The 16,055-nt window shown below is 38.9% G+C and overlaps 1 long non-coding RNA gene across 1 annotated transcript; it reads left to right on the forward strand.

Moving 5' to 3' along the window:
* The first annotated feature begins 2,367 nt into the window (after positions 1–2,367).
* On the forward strand, positions 2,368–15,280 carry LOC148815473 (uncharacterized). Its single transcript, XR_016086070.1, has 5 exons — positions 2,368–2,438; positions 7,023–7,219; positions 14,206–14,280; positions 14,655–14,697; positions 14,947–15,280. It is a non-coding gene; the product is annotated as an uncharacterized LOC148815473 (long non-coding RNA).
* The last annotated feature ends 775 nt before the right edge of the window (positions 15,281–16,055 follow it).

Here is a 16,055-nt window from a genome sequence, read left to right on the forward strand (position 1 = left end):
TGATACAGTGCGCGCTAATACTTCAGTGGACACAAGAGATACTCTGTAATTCTATACCGCTCTATAGGAATGCGTGCTATGGACACAAGTGACCAATTGTATTTAAAAAAAAGCTACTGTATCTTCAGCAAATAGGAAGGTAGGAGAATGTGCGTGATTTTGGAACAATACCAATGTTGTAAACACAGGAATGCATAGAAATACGTGCTATGAATGCTGGTAATCTTGTGAGCACAGGAAAGGGTGATAGATAACAGAAAAATATTTAATAACTGTTCTAAGTTAATTTGAGAAAAATACACCGAGCATCTCTGTGTTAAGCTCCCATGCGCATGAAATAAAAAATTAAAATAAATACGGAAATAAAAACGGAAACGCGGAAAAATACAAGCTTGCAGATTGCTAAAGCAGGTAAGCCCCACACTATTTTTGAAGAACCTTATTTACCATTGGCAAAAGAGCTGACACGTATTATGTGTGGAGAAAAAGCTGCTAAACAGCTCGACCTGCTGCCCCCCCGAAAGACACAGTCACTCATAGAATTATTGAAATGAAGGATTATATCAAAAGTACGCTGATAGAGCGCGTTAAGATGAGCAGATGTTTTTCACTGCAATTAGATGAGTCTGTCGATTTGGACAATTTGCTCGTTTACGTTAGATATGAGTTTGAGGGTACGTCCCGTGAGAACTTTCTGTTCTGTAAGCCGCTACCCACAGGAACTACAGGAGAGCACATACTGTATTTCAGCTTCTGAATGAATTTATCGAAGAGAATGGCATCGACTGGATAAAACGCGTTGGAGTTTGTACAGACGGTGCTAGAGCGATGACAAGCCGACACAGCAGTGTAGTTGCACGAATTAGAGAGATTGTTGCAGAAATGAATGGACGCATTGCAACATCCACCCCAAGACTTTTGCCGTCATGAAAATGCCTGATGATTTAGAATCTGTTAGACTCTGTTGTGAATTGTATCAAGGCTCGAAAAATTAATTCACATCTGCTTTGCTCGACTAAACAGACTCACCCCTCTCACTGAAATGGTGCTTTTTTATTATTTTGATTTGTTGTTGTTACTGTTTTTTTCTGTAAAACACTTTGAGAAGCCACCTTTAAAGGCGCTATATCAAATAAAGTATATTATTATAATATTTATTATATGTGTGTGTGAGTGTGTGTGCACGCACGCTCATGTTGGTAATCGGGAATTTCTGGGGTTCCTTGTAGGTGGTACTTGGATGCTTTGGTTAGATTAGGGGTGGTACTTGATCCAAAACGTTTGAGAACCACTGGCCTAGACAATAGCCATATGCATAGTTTCTCCAATTTCAGCCATGGAAGACTAGTGCTCTTCTTATCTGGATCCTCAGTTTTTGAGGACACCCTGTTGTTCACAGTTTCACAGTTGAGCCACTTATTCAATCACCTATTTTCTGTTTTATAGCTAGAATTAATTTAAGAGGGTCTGAAGAATTTTGTTTTCAAAATTTCCCATTATAGAGTGTTTTGTATTGATCAATGGCAAAAAATCCCAGATTGTGCATTGTGATTCTACTGCATATTGTAACACAGTAAAATGTGAAAAAGTCCAAAGGGACTGAATACTTTTGATAACCACTGTTAAGTTTATATGTTTTGGCTTAACTTGACAGAACCTGACTAAAGTTAAATATTATTGTTAATATTCCTGCTTATTAAGTATTATATGCTCATTATATTGTACATTATATAAAAGTACATTATATATGAAAGCAGTGTGGAGAGTAATGCAGTGGTTTGGGCATCATACTGTATGAGTTGTTCTAAGTAATAATATAAAAATAAACCACTACAAATGTGTTTATTCAAAATGTGTATTTTGAACTAAGGAGTGGTCAATAAAAGTAGGTCAAAGATGGATTTCATATTTTTAGAAAACAATATTTATTGTTTTCTTAAAATGATTCAGATTTTTTTAGATTACTCAATTTGTTCATAGCAAATGTAGGTAAACTGTAAGGCAAGGATCTGATATTTTTTTAAAGCATTTTTTAATTAAAATGATAAATTGATTAAGCAGTGGATTGTAAATAGTGGAGTTGTTTGTGATTGTGTAAAACATGCTGGCTATGATTTTTGACACAATAAATAAGTCAAATATATATTGATTATTCCTGCTTTTGTTGTTCTCTCTGTTAAGTAAAAACCAAAGTCATTGCTTTAATCAGTTTGAATATGAGAAAGTGTGGTCAGCCACTGGAGTTCTGCCATCTTTATCACAGAGAGCCTGCTGTTGCACTGGAGGTCTGTAGCCTTTATCACACAGGGCATCCCTGTCACACCCCTCAGCTGGAACAGTCAGACCAACTTTAAAACCGGAACATTTTACATATCATCTTAATTGAAATTACCAAGACAGTGTCGTCCACTTACAGGAATTTTCTGACAACTTCAAAGGTATGGTACTTGAAATTAATCTTTAGAATTTCTGTAAATATATTATTTAAATGACATAAAGTAATAAAAGGTAAAGACTAAGTATGACAAAGAGTAATTGTGTTAAAAATCTTGTTACTTGAGCTCTGTGATTCAGGGATATTGTAAAATTTGACTCCTTATTGTGTCTAATATAGAAAATATGCCTATACAGATACCGTTAACTTATTGTACATGTTGATGGTTTTCTTTGGAGACCTTTACAGATGTTTACCTGTAAATAGTGGCATATTAACTCACATAAGAAAAATATTAGTGAAAAAGTAAAAGAAAGTAACTTAATCATTTTGTATGTCACCAACAGGTAAGCAAGAACCTAAGAATCAATTAGTAATTAAAAGAAAGTAATTCAACTGGGCAATTAACAATTAACACAGTTATCTCATATAAATGCAAACAATATCTAGTTTTAATGCAATGTTATCTCATATAAATGCAAAAAGTATCTAGTTTGAATGGAATAAAATGCAACAAAAATATTTTTTTCTCTGTGATGTTAATAAACTTCTGTAAACATACATAGGTAGATTTATTTTTTGTTACATCATAACACATACTTATGGAAGCCCGTTCCTGCCAGGGAGTAAAAAAAAACGCACTATGGTATCTCGCAATTGCGACTTTGGATCTCAGAATTCCGAGTTTATATCTCGCAATTGCGACTTTGTATGGTATCTCAGAATTACGACTTTATATCTCCCAATTGCGACTTAAAATTTCATAATTCCTGCTTCATTTATCGTATTTACGACTTTATATCTCGCAATTGCGTCTTCATATCTCACAATTTTGACATCACTTCTAGCGCCAGCAATGAATGTAGCCAGGCCTGGTTGCTCATTTGGCAAAAGAAGCCCACTGTGGAGTTATACCTTCTTGTGTCTCCTTTTGGAATGCTATGTTTAAGAGTATAAATTGAAAATTAGTTTGGACAATTGCTGACCGATACTGTCTTACAAATAAAGTTAAAGAAATTTCAAGATCGTTACACTTACGTGTATTTTGTAATAATCAGAAGGAATCTTTGTTACATTTGTTTGTTAATTGAATACAGTATATACAAAATTGTTTTAGATAGATTTACAAAATGTTATTGTTAAACTTTTAAAGGTAAATGTTAAATTTAAATAAAAACTTAAAAAAAGCCCACTGTTCACTATTCCATCCGGGTACTATGGAAGCCTCCATGGTGGAAATGGGATTCCATAAACATTAGCATAATTAATTAAATTTTTATCAGGGCACTTGACAAGGTAAGTCTTCAGGCCTATAGATCCTATATGATTTATGAATATGGTGTAATGGAATGGCCATACAGGTTGTACGATCTGGTTGCAGTGCGGTGACGGCACCGCCCTTCCCTGCGCAAAACAGGGATGTTGGCCGCCGCAGCTAAAGAAGGTCTTTAGCTCAACTGGCAAGACCCGGGTTCGAGTCCATGCAGTGAGGCATGAACTAGGGTGGGAGAAGCGAGGGCACAAGCCCTAGAACCCAAATCCATTATAAAACAAAAGGACAGACAATGAAATGTGGGCTATTTCGAAGTCGCAATTGCAAGATATAAACTTGGAATTCTGAGATACAAAGTCGTATTTTTTTTATTTCCTGGCAGAAACAGGCTTCCATAAATACTTGATTAATTGCAACATACAGTAAACATTGGTTAAAGTTGGTTGACATCGGTTAATGTCAAGTTTGTTTGACATTAGTGTGTCTTAAGAGACATGCTACTGTATTTAGTGTAGAGTGCACAACATGTGGTACTGGATCCACAATGTGTGTAATAAAAAAGAAGGTAAAATTAAAAGAAAGTAATTTAACTCATCTTTTTTTTTATCACAAACAGATAACATAGAAAAATCATATATGAAGGAATTTGTCCCTTACATATATTGGACAGTTCATTCTGTATCTAATAATCCAGGAGCCACTGTGACTACAGAGGTCCCTTAATTTAAAATAGTCTGAGCAAGGAAATGTGCTCAGCGAAAAAGGAAATTTTAACACATAAGCACATAATGTAAAGCAAAGATATTGATGAAGAAGACTGAACATTTGGCAAGTTTGTTATGTAATCTAATTTCCTCAAGATAGATATTTTTAAATGCAGAATGAAGCAGTTTAATAATAATATGAACTGGGCCAGGAGATGAATCATGTACAGTATAAAATGCAGCAGGCATCTTGTGCAGTCACACATCAAGATTGAACAGCTGTAAATAGATTAGAATAGATTAGATTCAATAGATTAGATTTAAACTTTTTTTCAAGTTTTCAATTTTTTTGAGGTCTGGATAAAAATAATATCTTTATTAAATTAATTAAATAACTAATGAAGTAATTTGAAAAGAAATAAAGAGCAGCTGGATTGTACCGAATGCCCCCTTGCGTCATTTGTGCACTAACCATAAAACAGCTATTCCATATGGCTGTGGCACACTATCGAATAGCTATGATAACTTACTGTAGGACACAGGACAACTGGGTATGACCAGAGTTGTTGTGAATATTTTCCACTGTTAGGTTAGTATCTGACAGTGGATAAATGTTTAGAAATGGACTTGTAATTGAAGGGTTAAATTCTTTCTCTGTACAGCATGTTCAGCAGAGCACAAACTGCAACAGTAACACTTACTACAGTAAGTGTAGCCACTGTTGGTGAGACTAGGAGCCTGCAGACAGGAAATATGCCAATTCTAAGAATTGTTCTAGTGTAGAAGCTTAACCACAACCACAACTGATTTTAGAAGTGCTGTACCAGTTCAGTCACATATACATTTTATGTTCAGTCGCTGTGGAGTGTTTTTAACCAATGGAAATAAAAAAATAACTAAAGTTCTCCTTTTTAAGACCTAAGCTTTTTGTCTTTCTTATCAAGTAATTGTATAAAAGGTCAGCTCTAACTCTTCTTGTCAGAACTATTTTCCTGACTGCAAGGGTACTTCTTCTGGGCAGAGTATTCTATAAACTCCTCTTCTGCTCAACAAAAAAGGTCTCCTATGGATTTTTGCTCTACATAACCCTTGTCAGATTGATGAGCATCTTCAACTCTTTTACTAAGGTCCTTTGAAATGCCATTTTTCCACTACCAAGACCAAACTCACAAAGATTCTCACCATTATATAAGATAAGATCACTTTATTGGCCATATACAATTTCTTGCATTAGGAATTTGTCTTTTTACATACCCCAGCTTGCTCTCCATGAGACACACAAGCACACAGACTAGGAGAGAGAAGCTTAGGGTCAGAGCACAGAGCACAGCTATTTATACAGCACCCCCAAAGTAGCTGGGGTTAAGGGCCCAATGGAAGAGGATTCCTCTGCCAGCCACAGGATTTGAACCAGCATCTTTCCAGTCACAGGCACAGGAAAAGATCCTTAACCACAGCACCACCGCTCCACCCTAGGACTGGGCTGCCCAAACTCAGTCCTTGGATACTTGTTACTCAGTTATTTAACCACCTGCTTCTAACAACCCCTCAATTTATTATTTCACATACACTGATTCTAAATTATTTACATATCTCTATTTCAAACATCCATTGCATCTCAAAAACCATTGGATGCTGTAGCTTAATATAAATTATTTTGGATATTTAAGAAAAAAATAGTTTTGACTAAACAAGGGCATCATGGTAAGAATGACCCATGATTATATTGAGAGTTTACAAACATTTTTGCCAGCTCTGTATTGTGTGGGTCAATTTGTTTTGAGATTGACAGGTCCTAGAGCCCTAGTCAAGATAGGGGAAATCACAACATTACCAGGGATTCCAATGTTGCAGTGACCCATAATATTCTTTCCAATACAAAAAGGAATGATAAACTGCATACAACATAAATATTCTCAAAAGTTCTGGCTGTCCATCTCAATCTCCAGACTTCAGTCTATTTGAACACAATTTGAATCTAACTCAGATCGCTAAAGGAAACCAAAGTTTCTAAAACACTTAGAGCTATTTCACATAGAAAAATGCTCATAACTCCCGTCTGAAATGTAACAACCTTATACAGTAGCATTCTACATAAGCTGTCTAGTCAGTGTATCCCTGCCAGAGGAGCATTTGCAAAATACTAACTATTGGGGTGTGATTAAATGGGGCACTTATTTTTTTGGAATTCAATTATTTATGACAAATATGACTTTGTTCTGTGAAATGCTACAGTATTATGATTACAGTATAACATTTGCATTTCTTAAATGAGACACATTATCCAATCCATAACTCATTCTGCTACAGGTTCTTTATCGTTCTTGTTTCACCAGGGGTCTATTTACATCTACTGTATTTGCTCAAACATATTTTGTTTGCTCAACACTTTGGAGTTTAAAGGTGAATGTCCCCTTCTCTTTGAAAATTAAATTTTGTAAAAAAAATTTTAGACATTCAATGTATATTGTATAATTCTACACATTGCCTCTGCAATATTGAAAATGGGAAAATTGACAATCATTAATGTGCTTATCCACAAAAGGGACTGAATGTTACTGTTGAAACTCAGATCTGAAGCTCTTTAATTCTTTGTTCAATCTATCCACAGGAAGGGAAAGAATGCCAAGAATAGAGAAACGCATATATAACGATACTGGTTCATTCAGTGTATCCACGATTGAAATGCAGTTTGACGAACAATTAAGTGAGATGAAATATAAAGCCACTGACAGAAGCGCTGATAAAAAATATGTAGTTATCTTCTGCAGTCAGGTCGAAGCAGAAGAGAAGGCTAAAGGAAATACGGTAAGTGTTTTAATGATTGCGTATTGCTTATATACTGTATATATTTTAATGAATACAGTTTTATCCATTCTGGTAGAAGTTTGTTAGTAGCATTAATTCATATTATCACGGCTACAACACACGGAACATGTGGAGTGGTACAGTATACGCACCATTACAGACTACAAAACGCAACCCAATTATATCACACAACAGTTTGCCTCTCTTCCTGATGAGCTAAATTCATTCTATGCTCGGTTTGAGGTCAGTAACACAGATCCAGTCAGGAAGATTCCAGAAATCCTAGACAGAAACCCACTGATCATATCCAGAGTGGATGTGTGTAAAGTTTTTAAAAAGACCAATCCACACAAGGCTCCTAGCTCTGATGCTATCCCTGGCTGTGTGCCGAAGGCATGTGCAGACCAGCTGGCAGATATCTTCTCAGACATATTCAATCTCTCTCTAGCTCAGTCTATTGTTCCTTCCTGCTTTAAGAAAACCACCATTGTCCCTGTTCCTAAGAAACCCAGAGTCAGCTGCCTGAATGACTACTGCCCCGTTGCAGTCACATCAGTTATCATGAAGTGCTTCGAGTGGTTGGTCAAAGCATACATCACCTCCTCACTGCCTGACACCCTAGACCCACCGCAATTTGCGTATCACCAGAACAGGTCAACAGAAGATGCTATTGCTTCTGCCCTCCATACAGCCCTCTCACACCTGGATAAGAAAGGAACATATGTGAGAAGGAACAAGTAACAGGTTTATTCCATGCTGAAAAGAGAAGAAAGAAAACAAATATGCTGACGCAGCAACCCACCTGAACTACATATATGAGAATGCTGTTTATTGATTATAGCTCAGCATTCAATGCCATAGTGCCCTCAAAGCTTGTCATCAAGCTCTAGGACTGAACACCTCCCTTTGTAATTGGATCATGGACTTCTTGACGGAACGTCCACAGGTGGTGAGGGTGAGCACCAACATATCCTCTACCCTGACTCTAAACACTGGAGCCCCCAAAGGCTGTGTGCTTAGCCCTTCCTCTACTCCTTATTTACCCATGATTGTGTCGCCAGGCATAACTCAAACTCCATCATTAAATTCGCGGACGATACAACAGTCATCAGTCTGATCACAGATGGTGAAGAGTCTGCGTACAGGGAGGAGGTTGAAACCCTGGCAGCATGGTGCCAGGAGAACAACCTCTCTCTGAACATCAGTAAGACTAAGGAGATGATTGTGGACTATAGGAAACACCAGGGAGGAGATCACACACCTATCTATGTCAATGGAACCGCAGTGGAGAGGGTCAGCAGTTTTAAGGTCCTGGGAGTTAACATCACGGAGGATGGACCTGGACCCACCACACCAACATCGTGGTCAAAACAGCATGGCAGTGCCTATTCTTTCTCCACAGGCTAAAGATGTTTGGCATGCCATCACATATCCAGGCCAACTTCTACAGGTGCACTATTGAGAGCATCCCGATTGGTTGTATCACTGCCTGGTATGGGAACTGCTCCGCCTGGGATCGCAAAGTACTGCAGAGGGTGGTGAAGTCAGCGCAGCTCATTACCGGCTGTGAGCAACCAAACATCCAGGATATCTACTCAGCTAGATGTCTTAAGAAGTCCAGGTCCATTCTCAAGGACCCCAGTCAAAACAAACTGTTTTCCCTACTACCATCCAGTAACTCCAACAGATTACAGTCCAACAGATTACAGAACAGCTTCTACCTCCAGGCAATAAGTCTGCTAAATAGCCAACCTGCAGCTCCTTTAGCAAATCACCCATAATGGCTACCTGGACATACAGTTTTCATTGTATTCATCATACTGCTCTACTTGGACATAATATATTGCATACACCCTGGACACGTAGCAGTTCTATTCATATTGAGTATTGTCTAAGTTTATTTTATTCAATTTCTATTGTACTATTATGTATTATTATATAGCCTTCTTTTGTAACTTTAATTTTGTGATTTTAACCCCCCCACCCACTCTGGTTAGCTCATAGAAAAGACATGTCATTGCCATTGACTACTGCTGCATGCTGTATTGTTGTGCATTTGAAATAAACTTTGATTTAATATGGTGCAGATAATTTCAATTTACTTCAACCCAGTTAAAAATACTTTATTAATTCCCAAGGGTGAAATTTAAGCAGCAAGCAATGCAACATGCAGTACAAAACATTCAGATTAAAACTTGTAAAAACATGGTATTTGAACATTTCCAAAATGAACAAAAACAGCATAAATAACATCAGTCCTTTAGAAATTTAAGAATGTATTAAAGCACATGTACTGTACATTTGCAGAAGGGGTTCTAGCCAATACCAATTCAATTATCATATTGGTTCAGGTGGTAGCTGCGTCAGCATGCGTAGGCTGCAAAGGAATACGTGATAGGTTTATTTCATGCTGAAAAAAAGGGAGAAAGAAAACACAATGTTTCAGCCATGAAGCCTTCTTCAGGTGTCACCTGGTGTAAACGGTAAATGGTATATGGTACAACGAAATGCTATTTAGCTAGCTCTAAGACGGTAAGCAGTACAACAAACAACAATACAATTGTATAAGAAAGAAAGACAGAGACAACAGGTAATGTGCAAAACATCAGTTGTGATAAATCATACATCAACAGAATGAAATAAAGGATAGAAAATTATGGCTAGTGAACTTCTTGACATTTCCTCAAGCATCGTCTGTCATAAATGTCCTGGATGGATGGGAGAGCAACCCAAGTGATGGACTGGGCAGTTTTTACCACCTGCTGTAGGGCTTTGTGGTCAGCAATACTGCAGTTGCCATACCACACTGTGATGCAACCTGTCAGTGTGCTTTCTGTAGTGCATCTGTAAAAGTAAGTGAGGATCTGGGGACGTATCTTAGCCTTCTTCAACCATGTTAGAATGTACAGGTGCTGTTGTGCTTTCTTAATCAGACAAGTGGTGTTGAGAGACCATGTGAGGTCCTCAGTGATATAAACGCCAAGTAATTTGAAGTTACTGACCCTTTCCACTTCAGTCCCGCTGGATAGGGGCATGACCGTTTTGCAGTTTTCTGAAATCAACGTTCAGCTCCTTGGTTTTGCTGATGTTGACGGTGAGGTTGTTGTCTTCACGCCACATTGTAAGGAAATTGACCTCCTCCCTGTAGGCCCTCTCATTATTGTCTGTGATCAGACCTACAACTGTGGTGTCATCGGCAAACTTGATGATGGAGTTGGTGTTATATTTGGCCTTGCAATTGTGGGTGTAGAGCAATGGACTAAGCACACACCTCTGGGGTACTCCCGTATTCAGAGTTAGTGTGCTGTAGGTGTGATTTCCAAGTCTGACAGCCTGAGATCTGCCTCTCAGGAAATCCCGAATCCAGTTGCAGAGGGTGGTGTCAAGACCCAGTGCACTGAGTTTCTTGACTAGTGTGTCTGGAATGATGGTGTTAAAAGCTGAGCTGAAGTTGATGAATACTAGTCTTGTGTATGTGTTCTTTCTATCCAGATGGGATAGGGCAGTGTGTATGGCAATGGCGATTTTTATCTTTCTGACTGAATGATGACCAACGGATAAAGGAAAAGGTTAAAAAGACTTTCGATAAAAGACCTTAGGGCAGAATGGTATTGTGATCGGCAGCACCAAGGCCAGGCATAGAGAGCACTATATGTGACCTAGAGTGTATGTTCCAAGGAGAGAGCCATAACATGTGTCAGGTATTTATTTATGGTGTGGATTACAGTTAACATACTAGTGATATGCTAAAACACTTTCCAGAGAGCATAGATTAAAATGCCCCAAAATAAACTCAGACCTGAAATCCGTTTTATTACTAACATCGCGAATGTACAAATTAACATGGTAAATAGTATGTACTGTATGGAGAGAGAAAGCCAACAGCTCTACAGTATATTTGATATGCAGAGCTGCTCGTGCACTTTTTCAGATTTACACCACCTCTGATTAACATAGAGATGGACTCCAATCCGTCTCTCCTCTCTCTTGTGTTGGTGTTTCAAAATCATTAATAAACAAGTCCTGGCTGGTGACCTGGTTGTTTAGCTATGTCCCTGTAAAAGAAATGATAGATGCCTTCCTTTAACCTTGTTGATAATTGATGTTCACTTGCAGTTTTTTCTGCAATGACTAAAGAACAAAGACGGTAGAAGCCTTCTTTTAATTAATAGTGTGATGCCACGGGGGTTGTGGCCACTACTGGGGCATGAACAGGTGTGTCCCTAGTTCCAGACATGCCCTTCACAGCTTGCTGGGGAACTTTTCCCACACTTTTTTTATTTTTCTTCTTTCTACACAAATTTACTGTTCTCTCTTTTATACACACTTTCCTCTGAAACCCAGATGTGCAGCACACTTAGTCAGAGATTTCTGGGCCCTCGGCTTGCAGACTTTCAGGCCCAGCGTCTGCAATTGAGTCTCCAACTCACCAACACCACTGTCTTCTTCAATCTCCAAGACCCAGATGGACGTCCCTCACGTCTCACGGTTTCTCGTGCTCGACGAGCTTCACTACTTCTCTACACCCTGGTGCCACTCTTCCTGGGTCCCTCACTTTGCCAAGCCCTTCACTCAAGGTTTCCCAGGCTCAACAAGCTTCACCCTCAACTTCAATGATCCTCCCTGCTCTCTCGCTGTTACACACTTTACAACATCTACGGGCTACTACTCATTGGGGTTATCTAGCACATGGTGTCTCCTCAATATACTTTCGATCTCCTCCGAGACTAGTGCTCTCATTCTCTTCCCCTTATCAGTGTAACAAAAGCGTTCTTTCAGGACCCTATGCAGACGACACGATCCAGGGTAGAGTGAGGAAAACACGGGAAAAAAGCATGCGGGAGTCGAGAATGAAAACAGGGGGCGTGTCCATGGTGCGCTGGTGTTCGGGGGAGGTGTGGCCGAGGCAAACAATCCAGGAATAAGTCCAAGGGTGAATCCAAAAGGAGGCAAAAGTCCAAAGCCGGGCGGTCCATCCAAGACCAGGCCAGCAGCCATATCACTCTGCAGCTCACAACTGGCAACCCACTGAAGCTAAGCAGGTGTGAGCCTGGTCAGTACCTGGATGGGAGACTTCCTGGGAAAAAACTAAGGTTTCTGCTGGAAGAGGTGTTAGTGGGGCCAGCAGGGGGCGCTCACCCTGCGGTCCATGTGGGTCCTAATGCCCTAGTATGGTGATAGGGTCACTATACTGTAAACAGGTGCCGTCCTTCGGATGAGACGTAAAAACTGACTCTCTGTGGTCATTAAAAATCCCAGGGCGTTTCTCGAAAAGAGTAAGGGTGAAACCCCGGCGTCCTGGCCAAATTTCCCATTGGCCCTTACCAATCATGGCCTCCTAATAATCCATATGTATGAATTGGCTTTATTACTCTGCTCTCTTCCCCACTGATAGCTGATGTGTGGTGAGCGTTCTGGCACACTATGGCTGCCGTCGCATCATCTAGGTGGATGCTGCACATTGGTGGTGGTGGAGGGGAGTCCCCATTACCTGTAAAGCGCTTTGAGTGGAGTGTCCAGAAAAAGCACTATATACGTGTAAGCAATTATTATTATTAAGACAAACAGGGTTAAAAACAGGAACCAGGTCGGGACCGGCAAGGGAACGGAAGCAGGAACAGGAACTAAAACCTTAACGGGACCAGGCGCTTCCAGGCCCCGGACTCGCCTGGTACGGAAACCAGAGCAGAGCCTGGAATAGAGGCGAGCGCCTGGCTTTTAAGTAGAACTGAAAAGGGGGTTGGAACAGGGTGAAGGCACGGTGGATGAGTAAAAAACAAGGAAGGGCTGGAGTGTCCTTAAGAGGAGGGGTTTACGAACGTGACAATCAGGGTTAAGTTGCAGCCTCTAGTCTGCCTTTTCTCTCTCTACATGCAGACGCTCTTGCCTTAATTGCTTGTACCAGCAGCACCTCACACCCACTGCTGTCCTACTTCAGCTCAGTTCTCTTACTGTCGAGCCTTTCCATGTAGGTGGCCTTATCTCATGTGTTCTCTCTAGGCTGCAGCTCACACAGGACTAAATTGCTGCTTGCTCCCGTCTGAGGGATGTATTTCTAAGTAAGTCTCTCACAGCTGTATCTCATTACTCTGATATAGCTCAATTGTGGTCACTTAACTAATGAGTCCCTTCTGAATGAATTTCCATATCTTAAAGGTGCTGCACCTAGGATGACATAACTATAGTTTCAGTTTTTGTCTCAACACACCCTTTTTTCCCCTTTTCTTCTTAGTTCTTCCAATGGTGCATCAATCTGAGTAGATCATGCCTTTACCACTGTATTGAATACTTAGAATGAATTCCCTGTTCATTGTAAGTGAGTGCTGACTATAGTATATTCCCATGTTATCTGAACGAGACCGTCAGAAAAACAAAAGTTTGTTTTCCAAGGCTGATAAGAACATCACAAACTTTAAGAAACGAAACAAAAACACAATAAAAGAAAAAAAATCAAGGTGGGGGGTGGGGTGGGTTCCATTATTCTTGTATTTATAGCCAGGCTTTTGTTCTCTCACCCTGTGTCAAATTTGCACTAAATTACATTAGACTATATGGTTTGTAATATCTTGGCCAGAATTTGCTTGTGGAAAAAGCAACAACACTAGTAAAAAACAATAGTGGATAACACTCTGCCCTGATCAAATGATCTATTTTATTCTTAAATTTCTTTTTTTGTTTTTTCAGCAGCTGTGAAACAACTTGAGAAGAAAAACGTTTAAGAATGACATTTTGAAAACTCTTGGCAAATATATTGTATCCTATTGATCACTGCATTGCATTATGCATTTTTGTATTAAAATACATTATTCTTATCCTAGTTCCGAGAGCTCAGAGAACAAATCCATGCATCCTCTCAGTCTTGAGCGAAAATTTCTTGTGCAAAGACTTGTAATTCTTATGTTCCTCTGTGCCGATCGTGACCATTTTAAGAACGAACTGTGGACCAAACGAGAACTGTCAGTAATTCAAGGTGTTGCATTTTACAGGAATGCATGTTCATAAAGGTTCTGGACGGGACTCACCAGGGACAATATGGGTATGCTGAACCTCCTTCCAAGACGGTAAGAACATTTAATACAATCATGCATTAAAAGTGGTCTACAGTGGTAACTCCAGGGAGACTGTCCATGGGAGACAACTGTAGATGTAAAATGTAATGGATTTTATTGCTTGTCTTACATTTAAAAATAATTTATTAGTGTATTTAACTGTTCTATCCAGAGAAAATTCTGGCAAGGCTGAATAATATTTTTTTAGAATTGGTTTCACACAATATGAGTGAAAAATTAGTGAACTACTGTACCTTATTTAGTAAATCTGAACTTTTCTGTTCAATAAATTACAGTATAAGTAAAGTTGTAAGTGATTCTAAATGTTCATTTGTTCTGGAGAATCCTTTCAGAATTTTGTTTTTTTGTTTTTCTCTTACTTTCAGTCTTGTCCATATATGTGATGCAGACAGATCCCTTACGCACTCTGTAAGTACTGAATGAATATTGTGAGAAGGAGGAAGTTTCTGTTCAAGTGAATCTATCAACCACAATGTTGGATCATGCTGAAAAGTCTTTTAACGAATCATTGTGTGGAGAACATGCATACTCATTCACATTTCCTCCCATTTGCAGTCACATAGAAGAACTGGATTAGATGGGAAATTGCTTTACAGCTAAAATACAAGTTTATATAATTCATTCTTTATTCTCACAATTCTTGATGTCTTTTTTCAGGAAGAAGAAGGGAGTGACCTATGAAAATCATCCTAATTTCATCCAGTCAGTCTATCAGTCTATTAACTAAAGCTGAGTAGTTCCCTTTCACAGCCCCAAATGCAGAATAAGATACACTTTAATTTTTTTTAACCATGCATGTTATGTAATATTTACAGTATTGTACAAAAAATGTTTAGGTTCTCTTATAGTGATGTATTTGTATGTTTTATTAACAAATTCTTGCTGGATGTACCATTCCCATTCCTGATCCTGTTTAAGAAAATCATTTTTGTGAAATGATGGACTGGATTCTAAATGATAATCTTATTAATAAACTTGATGTCAGTGAAAATGTAGTTCATTGCTAAAAAAATATTTGTGTTTAAAGAGCACTTTATGTCACAAAGGATTCCAAAGTTCTGTTAAATATTGGGGACTTTCTTTACCCGCCACTGAAATGCAGTCCCTACCTGGGTGATGTGCTGCAGTCATCCTGCACCAGCAGATCAAGTGACGAACTGTGAATTTCTTTCAACAGTTAAAATAAGGGTAGTTTTGGAGAGACCATGTTTTTTTATGAAATACCAGTGATAGCTTTTTGCTCTGGCCTGTTGACCCGTAACCTCCATCCATTACCTGTGAAGCTCTTTGAGTGGTGTGTCCAGAAAAGCTCTATATTAGTGAACTCATTATTGGGGATTTCATTTTTTACATGCTCAGTGAGTGTCTTTCCACATATGAACAATATACAGTACAGTACATTATGTTCACCAGGGTGAGGCATGTTTGGTTTTATCTTATGGAACTATTCTTGAGCAAAAGCACTTCCTGGTCTGGGTTGATCAGGTCATAACATGGCACAACGTATCCCTGTGTATCAGCTTAAAATGAGAAGTGTCTCTGCAAAAAGATTGAAATTAAGCAGTGGACAAAGCAGACCAGTGAAATTCTGCAGGATTGCTTAAGGGTCATTGACTGGGACAAGTTGTTACATTCATCTACAGACTTTAACCAGGTTACAGAGGTTATTTTTAGTTATATCAGTTACGGTGAGGATATTGTTATTCCACGTAAGAGGGTGAAAATCTATACTAATAATAAACCGTGGGTGATGACAGAGCTTAAGG

Source organism: Atractosteus spatula, chromosome 25 (assembly GCF_055471065.1).
Source record: "Atractosteus spatula isolate fAtrSpa1 chromosome 25, fAtrSpa1.hap1, whole genome shotgun sequence".
NCBI classification, from domain to species: Eukaryota; Metazoa; Chordata; class Actinopteri; order Semionotiformes; family Lepisosteidae; genus Atractosteus; species Atractosteus spatula.